Below are 15,253 nucleotides of genomic sequence, written 5' to 3'. Positions count from 1 at the left end.
CCGAGCGCCCATGTGCGCGTACGAATGCGTGGAAGGAATTCAAAGAGTTACACTTCAAGCTGAATCAATACCGCACAAAAATAATTCAAGAATGTAAAATTTTCCTAAAGGTTCTGCAGCCTCTCGAAGATAAGTACATACGTCTCTATATCGATCCGCAAGACTCTACTAAATCTGCTCATGACTCGTGAGACCTATGTAACCTAGGCTCTAATACCAACTTGTCACGACCCAAAATCTAACCATGGTCGTGATGGTGCCTATCGTGTTACAAGGAAAGCCTACTTCCCAAAATATTACTACTACACCAATTATAAGAATTTAATAAAATATTTCAACATTTAAATTTCTCATAAACTAAATCAACTCTAAATATAATTTTAGAAATACGGAAACGAGCCCCAAACATCGGAGTGTCACTAAGTCATAAGCGTCTAAATCTATGAGCTATGAAATGGAAACTTTCTAACTGTCAATACAGGCCTAAAGAAGAAATGATAAAAAGAGTAACAAGGTCCTACGTACGCTAGCAGCTACCTTGCAATCTCCACAGATAGCCAGCCTGAACTCAATGATCGCCATACTCTAACTCACTTGGATCTGCACATAAAGTGCAGGGTGTAGTATGAGTACAACCACCTCGGCAAGTAACAAAAATAACTAAGTAACTGAGCAATAGTGACGAGCTAAGTAAATCAGTCCAATTATTTATTTTCACAATTCAAAAATAAATAGAAATAAACAGATGAATTCCATAACTCAGTAAATGCTACAAAGAACTTTAACAGATAAATGCAGCAACAACACAAATAAATACAACCTCAGAGCAATGTCACTCGATCACTCATCACTCGCACTCAGCACTCAATACTCAAAACACTCAACACTCTGCGCTCACTAGGGGTGTTTACAGACTCCGGAGGGGCTCCCAAAGCCCAAGCGCTAAGCACGGACAACTCACGTGCCATAATATCAATACCTGGATCCGCACGGTCAACTCGCGTGCTACGCACATAACTCACGCGCTATGGTATCAATACCTGAACCCGCACGGTCAACTCACATGCTACGTAGATAACTCACGCGCTACGCGGATAACTCACACGCTATGGTATTAATATCCTCACAACCAGGCCCTCGGCCTCACTCAATCATGTACCTCACTAGCCTCACCATAATCAACAATAAGGGAACACAGCCCACATCAAGTATCACCGCATATTAGCAATTAATAGAGACTGAGGTAAACATGTACAATAATTTCTATGATTGAGTGCAAATAATGTGGGCATGAATAAAGCCTAAGCATGATCTCTAACATGAAGGCAAACAAGTTCAACAACAAATAAACACATAACCACATATAATAGCCATTAGGCCTCACAGTCTCACGGGACGAACCAAGTCTCAATCCCTCGCAATGCACACCCACACGCTCGTCACCTAGCATGGGTATCATTTGCATACAATCACGTGATGTCAAATCTCCGGGTTTATATCCTTAAAGTCGGAGTTAAAAGTGTTACTTACCTTAACATTGTAAAGATCCTACTCTCGGATTCCCTCGTCTCTGGACTCGGTCTCCAAATGCTCCGAATCTAATCCAATCAGTACAGTACCATCAATATACGCTAATGGAATGAATTCCACAAGAAAAACTATAAAATATGCCAAAAATCTGAAACCGGCCAAAACCTGACCCCCGGACCCACATCTAGAAATCAGTCAAAAATGGCAGAATAATAAACCTCGTCCTCTCCCGAGTCTAACCATATAAAATTCATCAAAATCGGACTCTGTTTGGTCCCTTAAATCCTTAAATTACTTCTCCAAAAATCCCAAGCCCTAACCCCTCATTTTCACTAATTACAACGATTAAACAACGGAAAATCACCATATATACAAGTATTAGGGCTTAAGTAACGTACCTCCATGAAACCCCCTTGAATCCCTCTTCAAAACCCTCCAAAAGCTCCAAAAATCGAGTTGAAATTGTGAAGAATGACCAAAAATTCGCGAAGGGTTCAATTTATGGCTTTCTGCCCAGCAAAACCGCATCTGCGGTCCAAATAGCGCACTTGCGGCCTCCGCTTCTGCGCCCAAAAGCCCGCATCTGCAAAAGTCACTTAAGGTCCTAAAACCGCACCTGCGGTCTCGCAGGTGCGACCTCTCACCCGCTTCTGCGATAAAACCCCAAGCTTCCAAATTCCGCACTTGCGAAACTCGCACCTGCGGTTCCCAACCCGCAGTTGCGGCCACACCAGAATAGCAGCACCAACTGTATTTTCCAACTTCAAACTTCCCGTTAACTTTCCAAAATCATTCTGAGTCCCTCGGGACCTCAACCAATTACACTAATAGGTCACATAACCCCATACGAACTTAGTTGAACCTTCGGAACACCCAAAACACCGTATTAACCTTGGATTCAAGCCTAAGAATTTCTAAACTTTCAAAATTCGCCAGCGACGCCGAAACCTATCAAACCACGTCCGAATGACCTTAAATTTTGAACACACGTCACAAATGACACTACGAACCTACTCCAACTTCCAAAATTTCATTCTGACCCCGATACCTAATTTTTCACTACCGACCAAAATCGTCAATTTTCTAACTTACGTCAATTCAAGCCTAATTCTACCACGGACCTCCAAATTACATTCTGGATATACTCCTAAGTCTAAAATCACTCAATGGAGCTAACCGAATCAAAAAAATCCAAGTCCGAACTCGTTTACTCATAAGTCAACTTTCGGTTGACTTTTCTAACTTAGTTTTCTAACTACGAGACTAAGTGTTCATTTCACTCCAAAACTACTCCGGACCCAAACCTACCAACTCGATGAAATTCAATACAGCTGAATAACACATAAATAAGTAAAAATAGGGAAAACGGGGCTACAACTCTCAGAACAACCGGTCGGGTCGTTACAGCACGTAAGAGAAAATTCAATGACGTAAGATTTAACATGTTGTGACGAATACAATTAAATGCATGGAAGAAGTCTAGGAGCCTTCAACGGTCAAATACCACACATAAGCTTGTGTATACACTCGTCACCTCGTGTACAAGGCTTCCACATGACACAAAAATAATACAAACGACTCAAATCCTAAGGGGTAGTTCCCCCAGATAAAGTTAGGCAAGATACTTACCTCAAAGAAGCTAAACCGATACTCTAAATTGACCTTCTCGTGTGAAACAACCTCCGAACGGCTCAAATCTAGCCAAAATAAATTCACATCATAAATAAAAATCATAAAAAATAATTACGGATAATAAAGTTTCGATATTTAAAGACCTCGAAACCCGACAAAGTTCATAAAATCTGAATACCCATTCCGATACGAGTCCAACCATACCAAAATTATCCAATTCCGACATCAAATCGGTCTTCAAATCCTCATTTTATATTTTTGAAGTTTATATAAAAATTCTCATTTTCTCCCATTCACTAATTTAATGTTAAAAACATAAATGGAATCAAGAAATATAATCAAATCCGGATAAAAAATACTTATCCCAATTTAACACGTGAAAATCCCCTCCAGAATCGCCCAAATTCGGGCTCTCTAACTCAAAAAGTGATAAAATATCAAAATCCCTCGAAATAGATTAGTTATATTCTGCCCAGTGAAATATACATCGCGATCGTGGAACATACATCGTGATCACGGAGAACAAAGCCTTCAGCCGCCAAAAACGTGCTTCGCGAACGCGTGAGCACAGTAGCGAACGCGATAGTCAACCGCCCAGCAAACATCGCGAACGCGCTCTCAACCTCGCGAACGCGGAGAGCAGTCTCCTGGTGTGCCTCCCAAATTCCTTGTACGCGATCGCGTATACCATAGCGTGAACACGAAGACAACAAATCCTCAAAACCTCGCGAACATGGTCATCTCTTCGCGACTACGTAGAACAAAAGTGCTAGATTCCACAGGACACTACGCGAAGTCGCGAACGCGAATTCTTCATTGCGGTCGCATTGAAGAACACCAGGTGTCAGAAATCAGCGGTACAAAAATAGAAGAAAATGGGTCGTAGCCCATCCGAAACACACCTGAGGCCCCCATGACCCCGTCCAATCATACTAACCAGTTCTATAACATAACGCGGACCTGCTCGTGGCATCAAATCATATCAAACAATATTAAAACTATGAATCACATTTTAAATCGAACTTAATGAACTTATGAACTTTCAAGTTCTACAACTCGTGCCGAATCCTATCAAATCAAACCGGAATGAGGTCAAATTCTGCATGCAAGTTCCAAATGACACAACTGAGCTCTATCAACTCCCGGAATCGAAATCTGAACCCGATATCAACAAAGTCAACTCCCAGTCAAACCTTAACCTTCCAAACCTTCAACTTTTCAATTTTCGCCAAAATGCATTAAGTCAACCTACGGACCTCCAAATTCAAATCCGGCCACACGCCTAAGTCTAAAATTATCATACGGAGCTATTGAAATCATCAAAATACCATTCTGGAGTCGTCTACACAAAAGTCAATCTTCGGTCAACTCATACCGCTTAAGCTCCTAAAGCAAGAATCATCTTTCCAAATCAATCCCGAATCATCCGAAAATCGAACTCGACCACACACGCAAGTCATAATATATGATACGAAACTACTCGAGACCTTAAGCTACCGAACAAGACACTAATTATCAAAACGACCGGTCGGGTCATTACATCCTCAAGATTAACTTTTCCAATAATAAGTGAACCAGAAGGCTGTTTCCCAGAAAATCCGCTGTTTACCAGAAATCAATTGAGTTTGTATTAAGTATTTAAAACAGGATGAAATGCACATAACCACTTTTAGGGCTGTTGTTTGAAATATAGCTAGTATTTATAAAGGATTTAAAATGTATCCATACTTAAATAGAGCGGTAGAGATGCGCTTCTACGATGCTTCTTTGGATTTCAAGACACTTTCCTAAAATTAAGTTCTTGCTGTTCAAACATCTGGAGTTCAGTCTTGCAGTTCAAACTTCAGGATATCCAAAAGTTAAGTTTAGTTCTTGTAGTTCAAACTTTATACCACTATTCTGAAATTCAAGTTCAGGCATTTCAACTTTCAACCATTGTCCTAAAGTTCGAATTGCAGTTTTGTGATAACTAAAGGCGAAGTCAGGATTTTAATTTTATGGGTTTTGAATTTTAGAAACACAATTTTAAGTTTCGGTAACTGGGATCTAAATTTAATATTTTTTTCATATACAATAAATTTCTTAATACAATTACACTGTTAGAACAAAAGTTATTGGGTTCAATTGAACCCGTACGCTAGCTACTAGCTCCGCCCCTAGTGATAACCCATATAACAATTTTCTTTGCCATATTAATTTAAGTTTTTGCATTGTAATTATTTGATAAGTGTCACGACTAAAATTTTACCGGAATCGTGATGACGCCTAACCCGAGCCGCTAGGCAAGCCAACTAATGTAACACAATTCAAACCGAAGATCATCAAATAATAATAAAATAAGAATACAAAATATAATATTAACTACCCCTAGAACTAGTGATACGAGGCATAAGTCACTAAGAAATGGAATACAACGCTGGTATAAAGGAAATACATTATCTCTTTGAATATACATAAACAGAAATACAAATTCTAAACTAACATGAACGAAATGGTAGCTTGCAACTGGAACGCTGGTACTTCTTCGAACTCTGCAACAACTCAGCTCCAAAATCTGCATGCAAGGTGTATAAGTGTAGTATAAGTACAATCGACATCATATATTCAATAAATATCAAAACCAACCTCAATATAGTTGTGGCGAGGTTTAATTAGAAGATACTCACTTATTGTAACGATCCGATCAGCCGTTTTAAGTTTTAGTGTTCCGTTTGGTGGTTTGAGACTTTAAGTAATTTCATATGACGTATTATGACTTGACATTTTCTCCAAATTTAATTGTTTTTGTCTATTTTTTGAAAAGAAACTGAAAGGTTGCATCTTTTTTAATGATTTTATACCAGAAGGAGTGTACCTGTAATCTATATATATATATATATATATATATATATATATATATATATATATATATATATATATAATTGGGAATTGGCAAGGTGATGTGGCACCTTCCAATAGCCAGCAATTGTATTTATCTATTATCTTTTTTTTTGGCATTTTTCCTTCACTCTTCTTATTAATTATTAAGGAATACAGAAAAGTGTTAACCCAAAATAGCCAATAAATAAATCCCTAATGAGTAAATAGTTGTTTGCTTTGTCTAATAAAAGCCCAAATAGACGCTGAAGAAGCTCAAAAGTTCCTAACACTCAAAAGTTCTACTAATATTTATTACCTACAGAACCTTGTGCTTTTGTAACAACAATTTTCATGGTAGGTATTAACTCGGGAATGAACGGTAATTATGAACATTAATAACTATTCTATCAATATTTTCTCGTAAGTCATAGCTCTCATTAGGAAATGACAATATTCTTCTTGAAATTACTGATGCAAAAATTGATCTCACAACCCAGATGGACAAGATTTGGACGAGAGCTTGTTAGGATCGAGAACCCGGGTAGTGCGGAATATAGCCAAACAACGGTATAATGGCAATAACAAAGACAATGAAAGTTGATAACAACGACAATTAAAGTAGATAAAGAAGATACAAATTTAACGTGGTTCGGTCAAAGTGACCTACGTCCACAAGTGGAGAGGAGCAATTTTACTATATCAACAAAAGTACAAAAAAGAGTACAAAATTAGAGTAAATACTCTAATTAATCCCAAATACTCCAAGAGAATAACCTCACAAGATCACTCCAAACAAAGGGTTCACACAAATATTTTTCAATACTCACTCTCTTACAAAATACTCTATAATGAAATAAAGGAGGAGAAAGAAAGACAAGAGTGAAAAGCTCTTGAATTGGTGTGCTTACAAATGAGGAGAAACTCCTCTATTTATAGCAAGAAATCCTTGACCTAATAATGGATATTATGTCATGGCAAATGTCATGATCCACAAATTTGTTATAATGGATATTATGTCATGGCAAATGTCATGAAAATTTGGCCATATTACAAATCTCCACCTTGGCCTAATTTCGACTTATATATAGTAAATTTGCTCCATCTTCTCCGCAAAAACCCCAATGGGTAAAATAATTCTTCATAAATGCCAATTAAGTTCAGGCAAAGCTTGAACTTGGACACTAGAAAAAGTTTTGTGAACATGTCAGTAGGATTGTCTCTTGTGTTGATCTTCTGAACACAGACTTTTCTTTCAGCAATGGTTTTTCGGATGAAATGATACTTTATATCAATGTGTTTCGTCCTCTCGTGATACATTTGATCTTTAGTCAAGTGAATGGCACTTTGACTATCACAGAAAATGGTAATACCACTTTGGTATAAACTGAGTTCCGCAAATAGACCCTTCAACCATAAAGCTTCTTTAGTCGCTTCGGTCACTGCAATATATTCTGCTTCGGTAGTAGATAAAGCTACTACATGTTGTAATATAGCTTTCCAACTAACAGCGCAACCACCGATACAAAATACATAGCCTGTCAGTGATCTTCTTTTGTCAAGATCACCTACATAATCTGAGTCTACAAAACCAACCAAAGTGTTAGTATTTCTCCCAAACTCCAAACATGTGTTTGAAGTACCTCGCAAGTATCTGAGAATCCATTTCACAGCATGCCAATGTGCTTTACCAGGGCAAGCCATATAACGTCTTACCAAGTTCACTGTTTGTGAAATATCTGGACCTGTACAAACCATTGTATACATAATACTGCCGACAGTACTGGAATAAGGAACCTGTGCCATGTACCTCTCTTCTTCCTCTGACTGCGGGGACTTAGCAGCTGATAACTTAAAATGAGCAGCAAGAGGGGTACTAACTGGTTTAGCATCTTTCATGCCAAAGCTCTCCAAGACTTTCTCCAAGTACTTCTTCTGGGTCAGGAATAGCTTGTTGGCTTTTCGATCTCTTTTGATCTCCATGCCAAGGATTTTCTTAGCTGCTCCCAAATCTTTCATCTCAAATTCACTTTTCAGCTGACTTTTCAAATTGTGAATTTCTATTAAATCCTTAGCAGCAATGAGCATGTCATCAACATATAATAATAGGTACACAAATGAACCATCATTTAACTTCCGGAAGTAAACACAACTATCATACATGCTCCTAGAATAACCATGACCCAACATAAAGGAATCAAACCTTTTATACCATTGTCTTGGAGATTGCTTTAATCCGTACAAGGATTTCTTCAACAAGCAAACATGATCTTTTTTTCCTTCAATTCCAAATCATTCGGGTTGATGCATGTATATTTGTTCCTCAAGTTTGCCATGTAAGAAAGTTGTCTTAACATCAAGTTGTTCTAATTCCAAATCATACATGGCAACGAAGGCAAGCAAGACACGAATAGAGCTATGTTTAACAACAGGTGAGAAAATATCATTAAAATCAACTCCTTGTACCTGACTATAGCCCTTTGCAACTAATCGTGCCTTATACCTCGTATCTTCAACCCCTGGAATGCCATCATTTTTCTTGAAGACCCATTTGCAACCAACAATTCTTTTTCCTGATGGCGGCTTCACAAGAGACCAAGTACCATTCTTGTGGAAAGACTCAATTTCTTCATTCATTGTAATCAGCCACTTGGCTGAGTCAGCACCAGAAATTGCTTCTGAATATTTTGATGGTTCTCCAATTTCTTCAGTTTTATGTGCAACTGAAAAAGCAAATGCAACATAATCTCCAAACCTTAATGGTTGTTTACCTTCTCTTCTTGGTCTATGTTTGGCTATAGAATATTCCTCTTCTTTTGGTTCAACTTCAGGAGTCTGAACTTCAGGAATTTCAGCTTCTGTTTCAACTTTAGGAGTTTCAACTGTATTTTGCTCCAAAGTTAATGAGCTTGGCTCAGAAGGAATGTCAATCTCAATCTCCACCTGGTTCTGTGTACACTTTCCTTTATCTGTATCACAAGAACTAGAAAACTCTTTTCTAGAATGTAACATATAGGATTCATCAAAGGTTACATCTCTGCTAATTATAAATTTTGGTGCCATGGGATCAGGATACCATAGTCGGTATCCTTTCACCCCAAATGCATACCCAAGTAAAATATACTTTTTAGCCCTTGGCTCTAATTTTCCATCATTTACATGCATGTATGCAGGGCAACCAAATATCTTTAAATTAGAATAATTAGCAGGAGTACCTGACCACAATTCCTCTGGAGTCTTAAAGTTCAAAGGTGCAGAAGGAGCTCGGTTGACAATATAACAAGCTGTAGAGATAGCTTCTGCCTAAAAGGCATTTGTCAACCCAACATTTGAAATCATGCAACGAGCCCTTTTTCCAAAAGAGTTCTATTCATCCTTTCTGCCACACCATTTTACTGAGGTGTCATTCTCACAGTGCGATGTCGAGCAATTCCTTTATTCTTGCAAAATTCGTTGAATTCATCATTACAAAATTCCAAGCCATTATCTGTTCTAAGCCGCTTAACCTGTTTTCCTGTTTGCTTCTCAATCAAAATTTTCCATTGTTTGAAATTTAAGAAAACATCACTTTTATTTTTCAGGAAATAAACCCAAACTTTCCTTGAATAATCATCAATGAAAGTTAACATATACCTGGCACCACCTTTTGATGGGGTACGTGAAGGAACCCAAAGATCTGAATGAATGTAATCCAAAGTACCTTTTGTTCTATGAATCACTGGAGATTTGAAGCTGACTCTTTTCTGCTTCCCGAACACACAATGTTCACAGAACTCCATATTTCTGGTACTTTGGGCACATAAGAGACCTCTTTTGCTGAGGATGGAAAGACCTTTTTCACTTATATGCCCCAATCGCATATGCCACAATTTAGTGATGTCAGAATCTAATTTATCTGATATTGAAACTGCAGCAGCACCTGTAACAGTAGATCCCAAAAGAGCATACAACGTACCAGATTCTGCATGCTTTCATGATCACAAGAGCACCATGAGAAATTTTCAAAACTCCATCTTCACCTATGTACTTGCACCCAAGAGATTCTAGAGTGCCCAAAGGGTTGATCGAGATTTTAGTTGTTGGACCCCCTATCCGGAGACTCAAGGTAGATCTGTCGGCGTTCACAGACCTTGAAATCCCTGTCTATCCTTCTGTTTTACTGTTTTACTTGTAGTAAATTCTAGAATGCTCATAAATTGTGACTCCAGATCCGGGTGGTAGTAATTAATTTAATTTTTATATTATTCTGCACTTATTATATTTTCTCTTAGCTAATTATTGCTATTTACTTAATGAAAATAAGGATTTGGTTTAATGATTCTCTAACGTTGTCTTGCCTAGAAAGTAAAATGTTAGGCGCCATCACGGTCCCGACGGTGGGAATTCCGGGTCCTGGCAAGTATGGGCATGAGGTGCCGGGGAAAATATGATGATTTTATTAGTGACACGTGAGTTGTCTGTGTGATTGTGAAAGAAATATGGGCACGAGTTGTAGTGGAAAATATAAAAGTGGGCTGAGACCCGTAATTTTTATGATTGTGAAATGAGGTGTAACATGGTGACTTTTACTTGAAAATATATTTATTTGAAAGAAGTATATTCGAAAGATAATTATTCAAAAGAAGTATATTCGAAAGATATTTATCTTAAAGAATAATATGTGAAGGATTTATATTTGAAGGACTTGATTTATTGATTATACTTGTGTTCCTTATTCGCCTGAGCAATAAATATGATGTTCTTGTTGCCTTGTTGTTATATCACTGGTTGAGTTTGTTGTTATCATTGCTAGTTGTTTTCCAGTACTATTGTATACTTCTATATTGCACAGGTTATTTGACTAGTGAGTGTCTTGATTGTACCTCGTCACTACTCTACCGAGGTTAGTCTTGATACTTACTGAGTACCGACTGTGGTGTACTTATACTACACTTCTGCACATTTTTGTGCAGAGCTAGGTATTAGAGATATTGGACTCGGGAAGAGTTAGTGTGTTGATCGTAAGGATTCAAGGTAGGCGGGCAGCCCCGATCCGTATAATAATAATGTATAAAGCCATTATGGCCTGCTGCGTCACGTAGCTCAATCCCATAAATATTCTTACAATGGACAAATATTACTGAGTGTGAATTGTATATATTTGAACAATTAATTCAACAACAACACGACCCCATGGATCCCAAAATATTGGCACCTAGTCTAAAGAGGATCTTTAATAGGAACCTCAGCTCAATTTCTCTATCACGTGGAGAATGTTCAGATAATAACATGATTCATTAATCTTAAAACTGCACAGGATTTATTCAAGACACAATTTATATGGTGCACGTCCACATGCTCGTCACCTATCATGTGTGTCACTTCCAAACAATTTATATCATACTAATAGGGAGTCATGCCTGTTAGGCTTATTTGATAATTCTTTTATGTGTTTTTGTGCATATTTAACCATATCCGTGTTGTAATTATTGAGTTTTAGCCTACAAGGTGAGTGCCCAGGTGGCGTTAAATGTGACTCGTTAAGTCGGGTAAATAATTATAATTTCTTCATGCCTCGCGTTTTGTTGTCAGTGTTGTGAAGATTTGAAATGAGGTTTTGGTTAATATGAGGTTAATTGACGTTGCTGGAATTAATTATGAACAACTATTATGACTAGAGATGTGATTATGGGCGTATGTATTATATGTGTATAGGCACGAGTTGCTATAGCCAGTTGAGACTAATAACGTGTGTTGATGTGAAAAAATAAAAATAAAAATCAGGCCTTTTTAAAATGTTAGAGTGTAAGAAATTTTGGTTTTAAAGTATATACGTATGGATGAAAGAAATAATCTTCAACTGAGACGGCATTGTGTCACGACCCAAAAATCACTAGTCATGATGGCACCTAACTCGACCCGCTAGGTAAGCCAACTAACAGACAATACAATCCAAATAAAATTATAGGAAAATAGTGAAGAATTATCTGGACATTTACAAATTAAGCCAAAAACTGGTAATACAAATCATGAGCTTCTAAGACTTAAAACTTACAAAGCTGATATAAATAATTACACGATCTGTATGAAAGCTACATAAACAGATTAACAAAATCTAAAGCCACCAAGGACAAGTGACAGCCATATCCGGAATGCACGAACATCTTCAGGGTCAGCTCTCGACATCACCAGCAGCTCCGCTCCAAAAGTCTGCACGCAAGGTGTAGAAGTGTAGTATGAGTACAACCGACCCCATGTACCCAGTAAGTATTTTGTCTAACCTTGTCGAAGTAGTGACGAGGCTTTTTAGTAAAAAGATGCTCACTAATAAAAGTTTGTACCGAAATCTAGCAATAGAACTATACTACAGTATAACAGGATAGAGTACACAAAAAAATATACAAAACAACAACAGAGTACTAGAAGAGATCACAATTCAACAGTTTCCAATATCTCAACCAATCTTTTCCTTAGAGCGAAACCAATAAACCACAATAGTCACCCCATAACTTTCATAACGTGAGGAATATACTCTGATCCTCACCAAAAATGCATACAACAATACCAACCGGATGGCAGAAATGCCGATAACAGTAATGACAAAGTAGGAAGTACGCAAATAGCAATAATGAATGAGAATGTACATAAGGGCATCAATAACAGACTAGGCGGAAAGCATATAGGTGATGACAACAATCAGAAAAACGAATGTAACTTTCACTAACTAGCATGGTGGAGGCATAAATACAAATATAACGAATAAGAGGGAAATACATGATCTTTATGCGTTAACAAGTAGAAGCATGAATGACTAACATGGTAGAAGGTATGTACTAAGTGCACCCAAAATAGATACGATAAAGATATAATTATGAAAGCAGGAAGTAGGCATGGTATTTGCAAGTTTAGCAAGTAGAAGGCATGAGTGACACAATAACAAATAAGATAAAGAATAAGAACAAGGCATTAACAACAAGTCACATAAGAACCATAAATACAACATTAACAACTTAATGTAACGGCATGAACGTATACACAAAGGAAAGATATCACAACATAATGCATGTCCCTCTTCCTCACCTGCATGGAAACACCTATCGTGCCATGAACTCATGATAATTTAAAATATGATAATATAAATGAAATGGCACGGATCACCCTTCGTGCTTTATGTTGATACCCAATTTTGCCCTCATATATTTTCCAAATAATATATATACTTTCAAAATATTATTTTGCATTATTATTTAATTTATAAGATTTACACAAGCACTTCTTATAATTTTTCATAATTTTAAAGCTTTTTAAATTAATTTTCTCGCATTAATTTAAATAACAAATTCAATAATTACCCTTTTAAATTAGTTGTGATGACGTAATCACTTAAAATTATTATTTGTATCCCTAATACATTTTTGAAATATTTTCACTTCATTTTTATATAATTACAATTGTATTTTTAGGCTATTCGTATAAATTTGCAATAATAGTCTATATTTTGCATTGTTATTACAATTGACATTTTATTTAGGGTAAAAATAATATTTTACATTTTTTATAGTCTTCTATTATTGTTTAAAGTATTAATTTGCATAAGTATTATTTTTATATATTTATTTAGCTACTTTATTAAAATATTTCCCTTTTAATTTCCATTTAAAAGAGCTGGCCCAATGTTTTAACTAATGTTCGGACCAAAAGGCCCAATACCCTAACCCAATAACCCCTAGCCCAACACCAGCAACCCACTACCCATACCCATTTAATAAACTCATCCCAATCCCTCTTTAAAATCCTGGTCGTTGATCTCTAAGATCAACAGACACAATCAACCTACCCTTTTAAATTACCCAACCCCAAACCCTAATCCCATTTCCCTCTAACCTGCCGCATTCCTGAAACTCTCCGAATCCATCTCAAACATGGATTCTGTCACGACCCAAAATCTCACATGTCGTGATGGCGCCTATCTCAATACTAGGTAAACCGAAAATCTCAATAAACCACCATATATTTTTAATTTGAAAATAAAATAATTAGATTCAGTGGAAGAAATCTCACAATTTCAAATATAACACTCTCAAAATCCGGTATCACTGAGTACATGAGCATCAAAATGAATACAAAGTATGACTGATAAAAATCACTGTCTAAAATATAGAACAGTACAATAACTAAAGAGGACGGGAATCAAGTCTGCGGTCGTCAAGAAGTTACCTTGATAGTCTCCAACAGAAATAACTCTGAATTCTAGCCGTCGTCGTATTCGGGAGCACCTGGATCTGCACACGAGGTGCAGAGTGTAGTATGAGTACAACTAACTCAATAAGTAACAAGACTAACCTCTGGGCTGAAAGCAATGACGAGCTCCGCAGGTACAGTCCAGTATAAATAATGGTATAAAATGTAGGCATGCTTTCAAATTTAATAGTTAAACTCAGTACAAGTGAAATAGATCAATATTGCATGACATGAGGAATATGGCATCTCGGTATAAAGACCTTATGTAAATACTGGTCATATATTATTCGGTCACTCGGTACTGTTTATGGCCAATCCAGCCCAGGGTGTTCCAACCCGTATATAAATACATATCGACTAACAGTCAGTCACCCGGTACCGTAAAAGGCCAGTCCCATTATTTCGTAATTCCCCCAACATATTTCCCCCTCCCGATAATTCTTGTCTAGCTCTTCATTACTGTTATTTGTATATACACTGTTAAAATTGTACAGGTTGATTTGTAGGTGCCTTGCCTTAGCCCCGTCACTACTTCGGCGAGGTTAGGCTCGCCACTTACAAGTACATGGGGACGGTTGTACTGATACTGCACTCTGCACTTTCTGTGCCGATTTTGGTGAGGAACATGTCTAACATCGGTGAGAGTTCTCACCACACCATCGTGCATTTTAATTCGGACTGTACCTTTTCCAATAACTTTGCAGGCAACATTATTGCCCATCAAGACAACTCCACCTCCAATAAATTTATATATGGTAAATAAATCCCGACTGGGACACATATGATAAGAACAACCTGAATCTAAAATCCACTCATTGTTAGATTTGAAACTATTATTAGTTGCTAAAAAAATAGTTCCCTCAGTCTCATCAACAGCTACACTTGCTTCGGCAGTGTTAGTATTTTTGTGCTCATTTTTCTTTTATGTATGCTTTTCTTTGTTTTTCAATTTAAAGCATTTAGAAATAATGTGACCTTTCTTATGACAATATTTGCATATGACATTTCTGTATCT

The sequence above is a fragment of the Nicotiana tomentosiformis genome, chromosome 6 (assembly GCF_000390325.3).
Source record: "Nicotiana tomentosiformis chromosome 6, ASM39032v3, whole genome shotgun sequence".
In the NCBI taxonomy this organism is placed as follows: domain Eukaryota; kingdom Viridiplantae; phylum Streptophyta; class Magnoliopsida; order Solanales; family Solanaceae; genus Nicotiana; species Nicotiana tomentosiformis.
Note: the sequence above shows the minus strand (reverse complement) of the source record.